At 47.5% G+C, this 17,242-nt stretch overlaps 1 protein-coding gene across 4 annotated transcripts in view; it reads left to right on the plus strand.

Annotated features, from left to right (window-relative positions):
- The window catches only part of TSPAN9 (tetraspanin 9), a 193,242-nt gene that overhangs the window by 85,304 nt on the left and 90,696 nt on the right, over positions 1–17,242 (plus strand). Inside the window, exon 1 of one of the 4 annotated variants that reach the window (XM_079142016.1) lies at positions 16,726–16,744. The exons of the other annotated variants lie outside the window; for them this stretch is intronic. The gene's annotated coding sequence lies outside the window, so the exon portion shown is untranslated. Of the gene's footprint in view, positions 1–16,725; positions 16,745–17,242 lie in introns of those variants that run through there. 4 annotated transcript variants of the gene reach the window in all.

Below are 17,242 nucleotides of genomic sequence, written 5' to 3' on the forward strand. Positions count from 1 at the left end.
AGCTCCATGTCACCTCTAGATCCTGCTTTACCAGTTCAGGTACTTACTGTTACAAGAGCTTCCTAACTGGGCCTTTGCCATCCTACAGAGTGGCTGTGCTCACTGACCTGGTTATCCTAACTAGTCCTTTGCCGTCCTACAAAGTAGCCATGCTCACTGACCTGATTACTGTGCCTGGTGTGCGGAGGACCCTCACCCTGCCCAATGGAATAAGCCAAGCAGTTCTCTGTTGCCCTGGGGGAAGCCAAGACTCCCTGCGCACTGGCCTCATAAGCTGTCTGTGACAGCTGCGCTGTTCTTCATGCGCTTTGTGAGTCTGCCATCCACTTCTGGTCCTCTGTTGCCTTGCCCATGCTACTTGCTGTCTCTGGGATGCTCTTTCTTCCTGTACCAGGTAGACTCCAGCTCACCACTGGTCCAGCGCAGGTGCCTCCCACCTGGAAGGAGCCATTTCCTTTGTGCCCTTCCTGGTATTATAGCAGGTTGCATACTCTTGCACAATTTAAAGAGTTTGTTAAGTTTTTTATTTATTTGAAATCTCCCGTCTGCCTTTTTTCCTTCTTGTCTTCCCCTGTCCTTTTCCCTCCTTATATTATAAGCTGCTTGAAAACAGGGACCAATTATGTCTAAAGTCCACATGCCAAGTACAGTGCCTGGTGGGTCTCTGCCTGATAAATGTTGAGTGAATAGAGCATAGTGGGAAGGACATGAACCAGGGAGGCAGGAAACTGGGTTTTCATATTTGTCCTGGTACTACCTGGCTAGATGACCATGGTTAATTGCCCTCTCTGGAACCTCATTTCCCCCTTTTTGGTGCAGAGGGTGTGTGCCTGCATGACTTCTAGGTTGCCTTCTGATTCTGACCTTCTATGACTCTGTTCGGTGCCTGATGCTGTGCTGGGCACAGGCCTCCCTATAACAGGCCCAGCATGGTTTTCATTGATATGATCAAGATCCAAGGAGCCTCCTGTTCTGGTGGTATTAGACGGCTGCCTCCTTATCTTTCCCTCTTTGTTTTCTGAGGAGGTGGCTAGGAGGACTGGTAACAAAAACCAGCTTTGGGCCCTGTGTGATGTGAAGGATTGGAGTCAAGCCTCTGACATCTCTTGTGCTCTGTGAATATGGTCCCTGCTAGATGAAGCTGGGGACATCATGTGTGATATGCTGGGAAGCAGGGGAAGCATCTCTCTGAGGGGTGACACTGCAACTGGAGGAGCATGAGATTGATTCATCTTTTTTGGCCTTGGAGGTCTCAGGGTGTCTGGGCTTCTGGCCATCCAGGACCAGGGAGGAACTGGGAGGTTGAAACCCAGATAGATGCCCAGCAGGCTGGGATGGCCCTGGAGAATAGCTGCCTTGGAGAAGGTGTGGTGTGAGACCCATAGCCAGTGCATGTAGGGACAGTCGGAGCCTGTACATGGAAAGCCATTCTACTGCTGCTTTCTGTCTCTCTGGGCTCATTCCTCTAAGTACTTAAGAGAACCACATTGAAAGACCCAGCCTATCTGGCTGAGCTCAGCATATCACAGGAACCGAGAGAGAACTGCAATTTTCAGTGGGTTGGAGCCTCTAGTGAGAGGGCCCAGCACTGGGGAGGGAGCCCCTCTCACCAGGGGATTCTTCCTGGTACAGAAACGCCCAGCATCTTTGGTGTCTTGCTTTGCAGCCTCAGTTTCTCCTGCCATGTCCCACCTCCCTGGCTGTGTATGGGACTGGCATTGCTGCACTGCAGTGCAAGTTGCTTTATAAATAGAAAGATACTTAACACACCGACCCTGGACTCAAGCAGAGAGGGTGGTTCTGGGCAGCAGTGTTTTAAAAATGAGCATTGATTTCTGGGGATCTGCACGCTGCATATTAAACAGACCCATGCTGGTGCTCAGGTACCACTCAGCCTTGCATCCTGCTCCTTTCCCTTTTATGCAATGTGTGCTGCCCATCTGAGCCTTAGAGGTTCTGAAGAGCCTCGGGACGGAGTTTGTCCCAGCCTTCACCTCTGCAGGCATTACTGCTTGGAGAACTTCTCACTTGCACCTGTTTGTCTACTTGTTCGTTCATTCCTGTGTTCATTGTTGTGATTCAGGCACTGTTCTAGGTCCTGGAATTCAAAGATAAAGAGTAACTACCCCCATGCCTCTCTGCTCTCCAGTCTCAGCATCAAGACTCACACAGCAATGTGTAGTAAGAGTCTTAAAATGTCTTATAAAGAGTCTTATAATATGTAGGAGAGAGTGTTTAATTTTGCCTAGAAAGAGGCTTCCTAGAGAATTGAAAGTGCCCCAGAGCAGGGCAGGCATTCCTCCCAGGGAACAGAATGTGCAAAGGCATGAGGAAGCATGTCCTTCCTGCCATCCACAAGCAGCTGGGGTGAACCAGGCATCTTATTGCTGTTACCTGAGTTAAATGTATACCAGGGGATTTTAATGTCCACATACCATTGACTGCCCCCTTCCGTTGGCCTCCTGTGAGGGTGCCCAATCCAAGTCTGTTGATTGATTAAAATATTTTGTTTCTTGGTCCAAGCACAATTTAAAAAGTTAAGTTAAAAGAATAAGTAGTTGAAGACTGGGGATATGGCTCAGTGGTAGAGTGTTTGCAGAGCATGCATAAGGTTCTGGGTTCAGTTCCCAGAACTGGGAAAAAAAAAAAAAAAAAAAAAGAATAAATAGTTGAGTAACTTTGATATCACTAAGCCCTCCTTTTCACTTGGTGACTTGGTCTCCATTCTAGGACCTGGTCACAGTAGAGAAGCTATCACTTCTCTAGAGAAAATCCCAAGAAAAGCTTGAATAGACTCCCCCTACCACCCTGCACTCCATAATGACTGAGAATTGTGTCTGTTGGGCCTGCTAAGTCTCCCATCACACACCAGACTTTTGCTTTAAACACTTCATGAAAACTGGAGCCATTGAAGTGCCTCAACAGCAAGTGAAATGAGCAGAACCGAATGTTAGAAAGATACCCAGTTTGCATGAAGAGGACCCTGGACAGGAAGGGTTAGACGAGGAGATAGGGAAGGCCACTTATGAACCACCAAGAAGAGGTGCAGGGAAGTAGAGACCTGAGGAGATGAGCCACACTCTTTCCAGCCCTGGGGAGCCTTGTTTAATTAAAAAAAATTTAAAAACTAACCTGGTAAACAAGGCTCAGTTGTGTTAATCTGTAATGTCCTTGACTTTCAGTGTCCCCATGTTTTTTACAACTAAGAAGAAAAGTGGTGAAATCCCTTGTCACAGAAAGGGTTCACAGAGAGTCCCCTCCCTTGGTGTGGTGACCAAGTGGATGATGTAGGATGTGGCGTTGTAATCTGGAGGTGCTGGTCAGGCTGGGCCATGCCAGCCCTTCCTGCTGTGTTCTTCTTACCTCTGACCTGATCTTTTCCCCTGACCTTTTCCCCCTCCTTCCCTGGCCACTTCCCTATTTCTCCCTATAGTGCTTAGCATAATATTTGTTGCATGTTACTCTCCATTTGCATTTCTGTCTTTAACTGTGGTTGCTAATCCATAGAGATCAAGAGGTCTGTGCCATGCCTGACACTTAGGAGACTCGCCCTAAACTCTGGTTCTTTTCTTCCTTTCCCTGAGTTTAGTTGTAGTTCTTACAAGAGTTAGAAGGATGGGGTTATAGAAATAGTGGCACTTAGAAAGCTGTGTGTGCAGGTCGAAGGTACAGTCTCTCACACTTATCTTGGCCTTTGTGTTTGGAGGGTGGGTTTAGCCTGTGGGTGGGGGCAGGCAAGCTTTCTGGACCTGTCTGTATATCCACTGCAGGGGACCTGATAGACAATGGTGGAGACACCCTATGGCTCCCGCCTGCCTGTCCCCCTTTGTCCCCATTACACAGAAGGATCTGGTTGCTTGTCCTCTGATGTGGTTTCTCCTGGGAGAGCAGAGGAATGAGAGTTATTCAGTAGCTTTTTATGAAGAGGAATGCATGATTTGAACAATGCTAGGCCCAGGATGCCCTGGATTCCTCCAATGACGCTGGCATTAGACAGGAACTAGCAGGAGCTGGAAATAGGCCTCGGGGCCTGGGGGGAGATTTGATTGTTTGTGGCAACCCCACAGCCACCATCCCATCTCATCCTGGAACCATGGATGCCGCAGACAGGAAGGCACCTTCCAAAGTCATCTAGGAAGGAAGGGACCATGAGCAGCCACACATTGCGCATTACACACCCTGACACCCGGCCTGGCGCTGACTCCAGGTGGGGTGGGCTTAACTGGCCCAGTGGGGTAGCTACCACCTGCTTGGGTCAACTGTTCTGTCTTTAACAGCTCCCTTCTGCAGGCTTCCTGTTGCATTTTGAGCCCATTCCTCTCATTCTGCCTGAAATGAAACAAGAGATGAGGCCTCATGCTCCCTGCACAGTCTTTAGATGCATGGGGGCATGATGTTTCCCTTCTGTTTGGAAGAACCAGTGGAAGATGCTGTCTACTACAGACAGAAGAGGCAAGCAACTGAGTAGAATAACAGGTAACATACTGTCTCAATTTAGAATTGGTTTTCTCTAATTTAATAGATTAGTAGGTATAGTTCTATACCAAGCTCACTTCATGCATTTTTTTAAACCAACTTTGATTTCATTCACTGGGCAGAACTCTTGTTAAGAATTTGGACATAAGGCACATGCCTGAAAAATGGAAAAAATCAATCACATAATGAATACACAAATAAAAAAATCTGTGTTAATATACTGTACATTCAAGATTTTGGGCACCCTTCTCCCCATTTTGCAGGCAAGTACCTTAAGTCCAAATTTCTAGCGAGAGTTCTGCCCAGTTGATGATGTCATCAGATCAAATACCTGAGGGACACATTTCCAAACTGACGAGACTCAATTTGTCTTTTCTCACGGTACACGTAACTTTTTGGCATCCATTAAGCACATTTACATCTTGCAGAGTGAATCCAAGTGTATTTCCTGCAGCTGGGGAAACCTTCCTGGCCAGGTGTGGCCTCCTACAGAAAGTAACTAGTTTGAATTTCATACCTCAAAAGTGCATATTCTCATGGACAGTTAACCCATGTTCTGAGACTCTTGTGGGATATCACATCCCCATTAAAGATCCAGGGATTTGTTTGTTAAACTTTATGATAATGTGATAATGTGTGTATACACACACACACACACACACACACACACACACACACACACACAGCTACTCCTGAAAAAATGTTCCATGGATGATGTGTATCCTTATTGTGAGTACGTGACAGTATTTTGTTTTGTTTAATCTTCCCCCACTCCCTTCCTTTGTGCAAGCCACTTCAGTACCACTAGCCTACCGGCATAGAGGCCAGGCAGTGATTGAGGGTCACAGTTTGCTCATGGGACACTATGAAATGCCCAGGGGAATTGGGCATGCCATAAATCCAAATGCTTTCATTTGCTCTGTTTTTAAAAAACACACTACTAACCCAACTAATTTTATAACCCACGATTGGGTCACAACCTATGGTTTGAAAAGCCTTCATTTGGAAATTGCTACAGATTAAAGCAAATGGAAACAATTAACAGATGAATTCATTTGGGTCATAGACACACAAACATCTATTATAACTCGGATTCTTTATTTCTTGAAATTGGATTTTCCCCTTCTTTATTGTCATTGATACCTCCAGAGGAAGTGCCTATCAACCAGGAAGCTCAGATTTCATGCATCCTTTAATGGGACCCTCTAAATATCTTAACATGTCCCTTCTAAAATGAACTTGCTCTGAAGTCAAGACCTGGGTCTTTACTTAGGTTAACTTTTCATAATAAATGTAAACAGAGCCCTGATTTGTGAACTCACTGATGATTCAACAATATTCATTGAGTGAAATATTCATTGAGTGAAAGTTTTTAGGGTTTAGTAAATTAGCAAATTGAATAAATTAGCAGATTCATGACTGAAGGGTAGAGATTCAGAGATGCCATGTTCTTCTCAAGGAACTCACTTTGAAAAGGGATCAAAAGGCACACAAAGGAAATACAGTGTGAGAAGTGCTATCACAGGGGCACTGCAAGGCTAACCAGAAGGAAGTCAGGAGGGAGGAACCAAACAAGGAGGAGGTGAGATTTGAGTTGGGTCTTGCAGGATACACAGGAGCTTGAGTGGAGGAGTCTGCCAGGTTGTGGGGAAAATACTTGGGTACTCTTTGAAGTAATGCGGAATAAAACCAGCAAGTTTTTTTAAGTTGAGGCAATGTAAGACAAGTTTTATTTTAAAAAGATGATTGCAAGGACAAATAAGGTAGAAGGTCTTCAGAAAGTGAGAGGAACTGGGGAGAGAGCAGGCAGGAGATTTTTTTAGTAGTCCAAAGGAGGTAGGTTGAGGAGCCCAGCCAAGGAAATTAGGGAGAGGCTGATGGGTGACTGAAGGCATGGGGGCTTGCTCAGATCTGTGGGTAAGAAAGGAGTCTGGGAACAGAAGGAGCCTGAGAAATCTCTAGGTTTCCAGTTTAAGTGACCACATTAGTGGTGATGCTATTAACCAGAGTAGAAAATACCAGAGGAGAAATAGGTAGGCATAGGGAAGGGAAGAAAAGGAATTTAGATTGAGACCAGTTGGAGGCATTTCTGTTGAACATTTGGTTAGAGGTATCCCATGTTCAGTGGCCTTGGGGCAGAAGGCTCAGGGCAGGGCTTCTGGAATGACAGAGCAGGTCTATTCCCAACTCAGTCTGCCTGACCCAAGATGAGTTACTGGAACTTCCATTTCTCTCATCTGTGCAAGGGGGAAGGCATGTCTGTCTTTCAGGGTTATTATTAGGGTTGGAGAGAATAGATATTAAGATGTTAAGGTTTTACAGCATTATTATTAGTCTTCTGGGCTGAAGGGGAAAGACCCAGGGCTCAAATCTCAGCTCTGCCACAATATTACATGTGTCCTTGGGCATGTTACTTTGCCACACTGGGCCTCAGTTTCCTCATTTGGCTATGGAGGGCATTGAATTTGCTTTCCAATGCAAAATTTCTGTGATCTTCTGAACATTGAGAGAAAGAATTTACCGACACATTAGATGATAGAATCAGGTCTTTAAACACAAATGTGTAGTAATAATGAAGCAAAACTATCAAGTTGAATGGTAATGGGAAAATATTTACAGTTACACCCATTATGAAAGTCCTACACATAGGGTTAGGAAACTGCAGAAACGTTGAAAGGAGAGCAGTGACTTAAGATGCCTCAGACTTAAGGATGCAAGAGACCCTGGTGGTCCTGGCTGCTCTGACTGCTTTGGCTCTGTGTCTGCCAGTATGGTCTGATGCATGGTGAAGGGAGTCAGAGATGGAAATGCAGCATCCAGATCCAGAGCTGTCACAGCCTATTACCTTTTGCAATTTCAGATTCCATGAAATAGTGTTCAGTTCATTCATTGACTACTCGGTCACCAGGTGTTTCTGTGCACCTATTGTATGCCAGGTGTTCTTGTGGGTGCTGGGTGCTGCACGGGTCAGATATAGGGGTTCAAGCCATGCATTTTAGGGAGGGCATTGACAGACTGGGAAAGGCAAGGAGGAGAGCAGGCAGGGTGGCTGAGGATCTGTAGCAGTGTGTGAGTATCCACGGAGAGAAGAGTGAGTGTTTGCTTGGAGAGGAGGGAACTGTGGGACATGTGACGCTGTCTCCTTCCATGTGAGAGGCTGGCACCTGGGAAAAAAATCAGGCCTTTACAGCTTCGGAGGGAAAAACTAATTCCATTAGCCAGAATCATGATGGCGATGATAATTAAAAGAAATATTTTGTACTATTTATTAAGTGTACTGTGTGCCAGGTACTGAATCAGGCACTGTATGCATGTAGATCATCGATTGTACACTGTTAGGCATTTATTGTAGTCATAATTCAGATGGAGAAACTGAGGTGTATGGAAGTTAGTACATCAAGGGGAAGTGCTGGGAGCTTCATGCTGCTGTGACTGATTTGACCCATGTCTCTCCACCACCCTACCCATGTCACTAAGGTAGAAAGCAGAGGTAGGCAGGTGTTGGCTCAAGAAGGAAAAGTTTTGTGATAGTGAACTCTTTGGCTGCAAACAGAGGTTAAGCAGAGTGTGATTACTACTCTTGCAGCTACTTCTCAGAGGATTTCTGCAGAGGGGAGGAGATGGGACATAAGTGACTCAGTGAGCTAATTTCATCCTAGGCTGGTTCAGCAGGGAGGCAGGTTTTGTGCCCAATTTGCTGATGGGGAGACTGAAGCTCCAGGGGTTAAGTGCCCTAAGTTGCATCATCCCTAAGCTAAGAGACAATAGAATTCGGACCCACACCTGGGTCTTCTGACCTCATTCCCTGTGCTCCTCCCTCAGTCCTGCGCTGCCTCTCAGCCTCTAGTAGTCCTGTACTCTGAATCGCTTTGGTCTTTCTCCCAGATTTTTTCCACTTGCTCCTTTGCTGAATTTATCAGGCCTTCTTTGACGTCCCATGGGTGACAGAGCTCAAGATAGGCCACAGCCAGAAGCCAGGTTGATTGAGGGATGTTGCCATAGTTGGTGCCTGTGCTTGTGTGTGCCTCTGTGTGTGTGTATGTATTTGTGTGCTGGAAGCCTTTGTGTCTTAGAGGGCCATGAGGGACTTGGAAGCCCTTATGGGGTGGTGTGTGATGTGGGCTAGACTGAACTTTATGTGATGAGGGACAGAGGGCCCTGCCCTTTGATCTCCCCATCCTTCCTGCCAGACAGAAAGGGGCTCTGCACCCCTTTCCGAAGGAGGGCGTGGTAGGCAGATTAGCGAAGTTAATGACTCAAGTAATTCATCCAGATCAGACAGGCTTTCATCCTGGGAGGTGCTTTGCTGGTAGAATATGGAAACTGCTTGTTTACTCTTCCTGGTTACTGATAGAGACTTGGTGTGCTGGGACACAGGAATGCTGTTGTGCACCCCCAGGCTCCCTGTGGCTGGTGACCCTCTGATCCACCCATGGTCTTGTTTACCTTGTGTGAGTGAGTTCTCTTCTATTACTCCCTGCCATTTTCTCTGCCCTCCCTCCTTTTTATTTGCGCTAGTTACCACCAGAATGACTGGCTATGCTAGATTTCCCCATTCATCCATCCATCCACTCATCCATCCACTCGCCCACCTGCCCAACCATCCATTCAGCAGTACTCACTGAATATCTGGCACCTGACTAGGATATGATAAGTACTAAAGGAGACTTGATGAGAGAGCACCCTTTTTCTCTACAGCTGATAGTCCATTTGCAAAGACAAATGGTGTCTACTCAAATGTTGTCCAGGCTGAGTCAGTGAGGCTATGTGATGGGACAGTGAGGCGGAGAGAGCAGGAAGGAGGTGTCCTGAGGCTGTGAGGAGGTGGGGGTCTGTAACTGGGCCATCAGCCCAAGGAGCCTCCATGCCAAGGGAGGGCAAGCTAACTGAAGCCTACAATTGGGGCAGGCTGCTGGAGAGCTGAGCGTGAAGCCACACAGCCCTCCTTGAGGCTTGGCCAGCCAGACAGGAGTGTGGAGGCAGAGACAGAATGGAGGAGACAGGGTCAGAGCAGCGTGACTGGAAACAGATGATCACTGAGGAGAGGTGAAAGCTGTCTGGGGGCTGATGGCAGGAACATATGAGTATCTCCTTCACTGGGCTTTCCTGGAGTTAGAGTGCACAAAAGGGAACAATCGAAGGCAGAACCCTGAATTGCTGCACTCTGAGGAGCTGCATGAAAGGGAAAGACCACAGGTGACCAGAGGAGGCTTCTGGGAGGGTGAGGGCCCCTTGGTACCCTGAAGAAAATCACCTCTGGAGTAATGTCACCCTGTTGTTCTTCTCTTCCTTCCCTTTCTCTGTCCAACTACATCTCTATCTGTGAGTGAGGCTTGAGCAGAGCAGAGTGACTTTGGCAAATATGTCCCTTCTCCATACAGGGAGGGAGCTTGGGCCAGGATTGTCTGCCCAGCTGGTGTGACTTCAGACTATTGACAGGGTCACTTTGGTAATTGTATGCAAATATATCTTCAGAAGATGAACCAAGGGTGACAATGGGAACCTTCTGCCTAAGAGTTTGTGGTTGTGGAAGGTTTGCTGGAGTGGTGGAACATCAGCCGCTGTCTGGGTAGTGAAGGGAAGAGCCAGTTAGATCCAGTCAGCCGCCTTCTAAGCCGTGGCCCTCAACAACATACATATTTCTGTAAATGCAGTCTGTTGTCGTTGCTCTTGCAACTGTAATAAAGGCTCAGAAGAATGTTCGTATTGACTGAAGCCAAGGAAACAAAGGAAGAAATGCATCAAATGATCTCTGAAGGCCCATAGCTTCTGGGATCTTCCCTCCAACAAGAAAATCCAAGGACTATACCTCCAATCCTGGTAGTGGATCTATTTCTTTAAGGTGTAGGTGGCTGATTCTGTTTTGAACTAGATGGGTAGCAAGGAGAGAAGTCCCAGAGCTCCCTAATTATAGCACCTTCTGGCTCTCCTTTCCCCTTTCTCAAAGCTGATATTGCTTAAACTGGACAATTAGAGCTGTAGGATGCTGCTTGTCACCCCAGGTGTGTGTGACTTGCCCTGGGTGGTTTTGCTGATGTTGAAGCATGAGGTTGGGAGTGGGAATATCTTAGACTTAGAGTTCCTGTCCTTTACCTCCTTTCTCAAGCCAGTTCCTGGTTGCTTGGATGTTCTATGGTGGAAGGTGGTTTGGAACATTGCCACCATATTGCACAACTTTAGGGGGCACAGTTTATGGAAAGTACAGAATAACTTTCTTACTGGAGTTCTCCTGTGGTAGATCTCTGTGGAAGGCAGAATTTTGTTACGAAGTTTCATTGGTTCCTTGATTCTACTATGGTCTTTATTCTCAGTTTTGGTGTTCAGTGATGCCAGTGGAAATGTAGATAATGATGATAATGATACAGTAATAATGACTAGGTTATCTCTAGACCACTTTTGTCATATTTGGTTTCTATGCCTTTAGAAACAATCACATAATCAACAAGCCTTTACTGAGTGTGGCTGTGTGCCTAGCACAGTCCACAGTCCTGGAGGGCAGAGAGGAGTGGGAGAGGGAATGGGGAGGGGCTCTGTGGAGAAGCCACTCTCAGATAACAGCCAGTTAACTCCTCTCTTCAGCCTGTGTTTCTGGTGACTGTCTAACATTGCCAGGACCTGGAAGATGGGTTCTGTGCTAGCTCTTACTTTGTTGGAATTTCTAAGGGTTGGCAGGGTGGGGCTAGGAGTCATTTTGCTGTGGAGACTCAGGGGGTCACTTTCAGAAATGGAATCTGGGCATGCCCAATGAAGTTCCTGACTCACTTTCCCTGTGGCAAGGAAGTTTGAGGGTGTGGATTGGGAGTTTCCAGTCCCTGCAGAGAAGGGCTGGTGTTAAGGGGATGACCAGTCCCCGCCTCTGGGAGCTCCCCAGGTCAGCACTCCTTCATGAGTTAGCTTCTCTACCTCCTACCCGGGCCGCTAGCCCACGGTGGCTACGTGCTACAGCTGGCCCGTGGATCTTAAAATAGCAGTGTGAGCTGGCTGTTGTGCATGTGGGGAGCCCGCCTGAGGCGTGATGGGGCAACCACCCTGGGTTGGGGCTCTGCTAACTCTAACCACTGGGGCGGACAGCATTTTTGAGGGATTTTATCTAGACCCAGAGCAGGGGTTTGAGGAGTCAATGTGGTCGGAGGTTCAGGTATGACTGGTGTCTTTCTTAGATCTTTTAAAGGAATGCCTTGGACCTGACCTCAGAGCCTCCTACTGCAGAGCTCAAAGCCTTTGGACTTGGCATCCTGTTTGGCCTCTGCCTTGGCCCTTGGTACTGCCCAGGGTTAGCTATGTGGGTTCCCATTACAGCCTAAATGAAGAGAGAAAATGAAGTGCTGACTTGAGATGCAGGGTGCAGCTGTGCCAGATCATGGGTGTCAGGACCAGGCCCAGAACACAGGCATCTGTAGTCCCAGCTAGGTGCACCTAGGCATTAAGCACTTGACTCCCTCATGCCCCAACAGCCTGCTCCTGGGAAGCCAATATGGCTCCCATGGGCTTTGGCAGAGACTGGCTCCCAGGCACTCATTAATTCATTCAAAAATATCTATTAAAAAAAATCTATTGAGCACTGACCATGTGGAAAGCTGTGTTATTGGCCATGGGAAAACAGCAATGAATGTAGCAGATCAAAATCCCTACCCTCATAAAGCTCAGTTCTAATGGGTGGAGACATCATAAACAATCAATGTAATGAAAACATAAATTATATTGTATATTGGAAATAAGAGCTATGGAAAAAGGGTAAGGGAGTGTAAGGGTTATTGAGTATCCTGAGGGAGGTAGAGTTTTAAACAATCTAGTCAGGGAAGACTTCACTGAGGTGACATTTGAGTGAAGGCTTAAAGGAGGAGAGAGTTGGCAATGCAGCGATATAGTGGAAGAACATTCCAGGAAGCGGGAACAGCCAAAGTAAAGGCTGTAGTGTAAGAAACAGCAAGGAGGATGACATGGTTGGAGTGGAGTGAGTGGGTCTGTTATGTGTAAGTCGTGCAAATTCTTTTTTGATGCCAGGAATTGAACTCCAGGGTGCTTAGCCACAGAGCCACATCCCCGGCCCTTTTTAAATATTTTTTTCTTTTCTTTCTTTTTTTTTTTTTTTTTTTTTTTGCAGTGCTGGAGATTAAACCCAGGGCCTTGTGCTTGCACTCTACCAACTGAGCTATTTCCCCAGCCCTAAATATTTTCATTTAGAGACAGGGTCTTACAAAGTTGCTTAGGGCCTTGCTCAATTGCTGAGGTTGGCTTTGAACTTGCAACCCTCCTGCCTCAGCCTCCTGAGTTACAGGTGTGTGCCACAGCACCTAGCTAGGTTGTGCAAATTCTTATAGGAACTTTGCCTTTCACTCTGAGAGTGATGGGAAATATTAGAGGGTTTTGTGCAGAGCAGTAGGCTGGTGTGACTCCTATGATGGGATCACTGTAGAATAGGAGCTAGTTTCAGTTACCTTTCTCTGTTATTAGGCCTCCTATGAGGAGATCCCAGGGGACCAGATGGAGGCTATCACATTCTTTTTCCCTGTGCCTCGTCCAGCCTTCATTGCTATTCCCCAAACCTTAAACACTGAAACTTACTGCTGGAGAGAGAGAGGGCAGGGTAGTGCTGGGTTTCTTCTCCCTGACTTGCAGTTTCTTTTGGAGGCAAGAGATGGGTTTATTACAGTGGTTTGCTGGGTCTACTTCAACCGCCTCTTGAGAGCCTATTAGTAAATAATCAGAGAATTTGCCAGCTGGCTGTTAAGCCATCAGCAGCTTGAAATTGGCCAGGATGGGAGTATTTACACCATGGCCATTGGCAAGCACTACAAATCAGGGCTTTCCCCTGGACAGCTGGTTGTTAAACATTTACCAGCCCTCTGCTAATTTATCTCCACCCCTATCCTGATCCTTTCTTTAGAAGAATGCACCAGGCTAGGGTGCTGGTCTGCCTCAGGTCTGGGAGCTGTAGGAAGGGAGGAGGAAGCTCAGTGCTTGCTCGTGCTCTGTCTAATCCACTGTGGCTTCAGGCTGGCATTTCCTCTGTCAATAGCAGTGATTCTGGAGGGTAGGGCCTCTGTTTGCTCTCATTTGGCAAAGCACCCACGTTCATGCTGTAAGAAGTTAGAAGGAGCCTAGAGAGGACATTGGATAGGTGGTGATGAAGGTTGGTATCAGGCAGCAGTGGGCTGCTTGTCTGTCTTTCAGGATTGCTAGGGCTTCAGTCCCGTGGTGGGACTGAATTCCCTGTTGTCCTGACTGGGTAATCTATTGCATGTCCTCCTTTTCTTCTTTCCTTCCTTCCTCCCTCCCCCATCCTTCGTTTCTTCCCTCTTTCTCGCCCCCCACCCCGCCACCCTCTGTGCCTGCTAGATGACTGTGTGTCTCAGTAGGGATCAGCATCATACATAAAAGCAGGGTCCAACTCTGGTCTCTGATAAAGCTGCTAGGTGTAGGGAAAGATCTCTGTTTTATAAATCAGGGAGGTAGATTCCAGACTCAGCTCTGCTAACTAGCTTGAATCAGCCCTCTCCCCTCTTTGTGCTTCTGTTTCTCACTGAGACTGGGATACCTTCCCTGCTTACCTTGTGGGGTGCTGTGAGGATCAGATGTGATCATAAGCATGAAGGCCCCTTGAAAAGAGCTGAAGGAGACACAAGGAACATGTCTTTGCTCACTCAGGACTCCTCTACCCTCCTGTTAGGATACTGTGCAAGCCCAACCCCTACCCCACCTTCTCCAAGCAGCCAAAGGACAGACCTCTGAGCACTCAGTCTCTACCATGCCTAGGTGCACTTGAACTGCTGCCTGTTCATCTTGTTGCTCTTCCCAAAATGCAGATGGAGCTGATCGTCCCTTGGTTACATCCACTGTGATGAACCAGGACAGGGCTCAGAGTGGGTGCTGAGGAGTGTGGCAGTCATCCATTAATCACTGTGGGTGTCCTTTGTTTTCACCAAACTCCTGTGAAGTGTACTGGCTGGCTGGAGTATGTGTGTGGATAGAAGTTTCTAAGGATAGTACCTTCCATTTGATAAAGTAATTCCCCAGACGTTGTCTTACTGGTCCTTCACTATCACACTTAACCCCATTTTGCAGATGAGGAAATAGAAGTGTGCTCATTCATTCATTCAATGCTGTGTCCTGTGCCCAGAGAACTGTAAGTCTCCTGCCCAGGTGACAGAGCTGGGAGTGGACTCTGCATTTCTTAGAAGAATGGCCCAGGCTAGGGTGCTAGTCTGCCTCAGGCCTGGGTGCTATAGGAAGGGAAGAGAAGCTCAGTGCTTGCTTGTGCTCTGTCTGACCCACTGTGGCTGCAGGCTGGCATTTCCACTGGCAGCAGTGTAGGGGAGGGGAGAAGCAAGTGTGCCTGACTCCCAGCCTGGCTGGAATATGAAAGTGCCTTTTGGGGCCAGAGCTGGGGGGATGATTAGCACACAGCCACCCAGACATACTGGGCTTCACAGAGTCTAGTCACATTCTCTGAGCTTCAGGCTGGATCTGGGTTGCCTTGTGGTTTTGGTAGATGGATGAACCTGGGTGGGTGACTCTAGAGAGGGATTCCCTAGAGGAGGACAAAGGGTGGTGATCCATCAAGGTGAGTGCCTACCAGTCAGGCAGAGGGCATTGTTGGGGGGTGTCTGACACATATTTTGAGGTGATCATGGATTCTTAAGTGTCCATCATGTATTATCAAGCTGGGCTGGTGAGTTCCTCCTGTATGGAGATTATGGCTCTTGTATAAAGAAAAAACATTCCTTCAAATAGCTGTAATAACAATGCAGAGTAAAATTGGTGGCTAAAAGAGAGGTTTGGAATAAGAAGAGGGTTTCTTAGTGTTGGGGGACACTTGATTAAGGGTGTAGCTTTTGAGATGAGTTTCTAAAGGCAGAGATTGGTGGGGCACTCTACTGAGGTGTGGGCAGTGCATGAGCCAGGGTACGGAGCCATAGAAGTGGGGGTGAACATTGAGGAGCTCAGATTGCTCCGATTGCTCAAAGCACAGGGTGCAGATTGGGGTTTGTGGAAATAAGGCTAACAAAGTTCAGTGAAGGTCTCCAGTAACAAGCGTGTGTGTTGTTTAAATCCATAGGGAGCCAGGGAAGATTTTGAGCTCAGGCATTGTGGGAAAGTAATGGTGGAAGCGTGTGGCAGAGTGAATGACAAGGAGGATGGGGGAGGGGAAGTGCAGGGAGCCTAGTAAGGAGACTGGCAGGCAGGAGGCAGTCACAGGCAAGGAGCCCTTGACAGGGAACACACACATGCTCTGCTTTCAGGATGCCATGTGTGCATGGCCTCTGCATTCTGGGTATGTATTGAGGAAGTACGGTTTGGTGAACTGTGATTGGGTACACATCACGTATGATTAGGTTACAATAGGAATGAACCTCTATTAGAGCAACCTAAGAGAGACTTTGTAAAGAACTTTCTAGAATTCTAAGAGTTTTGGTAGCCCAAATTTCTTACTAAAGAGTGTGGTTGTGACCATTTGCACTTCAAGTATCTTGAGATGAGGAAAGATGACTCCAGGTTTGGGGTGGACTGGGTGCTTTTAGGAGGTCCCCTTCAGCTAGAGACACATTGAATGACATGAATGAGCCCCAAGTGAGAGGAGGAAAGTAGGATAGAATTAGGAGATGGCTGGTGCTTTTGCCTCATTTTACAGTGACTCAAGGAAGTTCAGGGATCCCAAGTGACTTAGGTATTGTGAGATTTGCGAGTCATAAGACACTCAGTCTGTTTGTCCTCTTACTACCCACCCAGACTCCCAGAGTCCATCAACATGAGTAGAATGTGTACATGCTTCCCTCCTTTGATGGCTTCAGAGCAGGGTGCAATCGGGGGCACTTTCTTAACTTTAGAGCATTGCTGAGTGCTATTTATGCTCTGTCCTTCCCCAGGGTGGCTCCAGTGCCAGACTCGAAGAGTCCAGGCTCAGTGGAGGTATAGAGGTAAGGGGAGGCAGCTGGGAGCAGCTCCTGAAATCAGCAGAAGGGGCCCAGCTGCATTGCTGGCTTTGCAGGCAGGCTTGATGCTGGGTCAGAGAGCGCCATCCCAGCCTGTAAGTCAGTGTCCTCCATGGAGCGGTTTAGGAATATTGGATTTGCTGGGTCAGTAAATTTCCACTGGTGCATGGCAATAAACCTCAGGCTTCATCACACTTTCCTGTGCCCAGCGGTCTGCCTTATCTCATCCTCCCGAAGCCACCTGCCCTCCTTGATAAGTACTAATAACAAATGCTTTCTTTCTCCTCTGTTTCCCAGGGTGAATGGCTCAGTGTTGGCACTGCATGTGGGTGCAGGTACGTCTGTCTGTCCAGCACAATGCCTCGCACACCAGGCCCTTCTGGGGATCTGACAGGGATGCTGATTGGCCTTGGGATGAAAGATGGGGCTTGTTTGGGACCTTTCTGGAAAAAAGAACCTGAAAGCCCAGGGTGGGTGGCTCTTTATCCAGGGCTCAGCCTCTGTTATCTCCCTCAGTCTGTGAACACGCTGGAGGAGGAGATTAGTGTCCTAGAGGAGTGGCAGTTCTTGCTGTCTGTGGAAGGGCTCCCCTGCTCCAAGCCAAGTCTCATTTTTTCTAAAGAGCTGTCTTCACCTTGTACCAGAAACCCACAGAGGTCCTCACTGCTTATTCATGCATCTGGCAGAGATTTAAGAGCATCGATGTGCTATGCACAGTGGCAGGTTGGGAAGATAAAGATGATGGACAGTCCTAGCTCTCAGTGAGCTCACAGTATAGAGTCGGGGAGGTCAGGGAACAGGTTATGTTATGGCAGGTTCAACTCAGGGTGTTA

This window comes from Sciurus vulgaris (assembly GCF_902686455.1).
Source record: "Sciurus vulgaris genome assembly, chromosome: 5".
Lineage (NCBI taxonomy): Eukaryota > Metazoa > Chordata > Mammalia > Rodentia > Sciuridae > Sciurus > Sciurus vulgaris.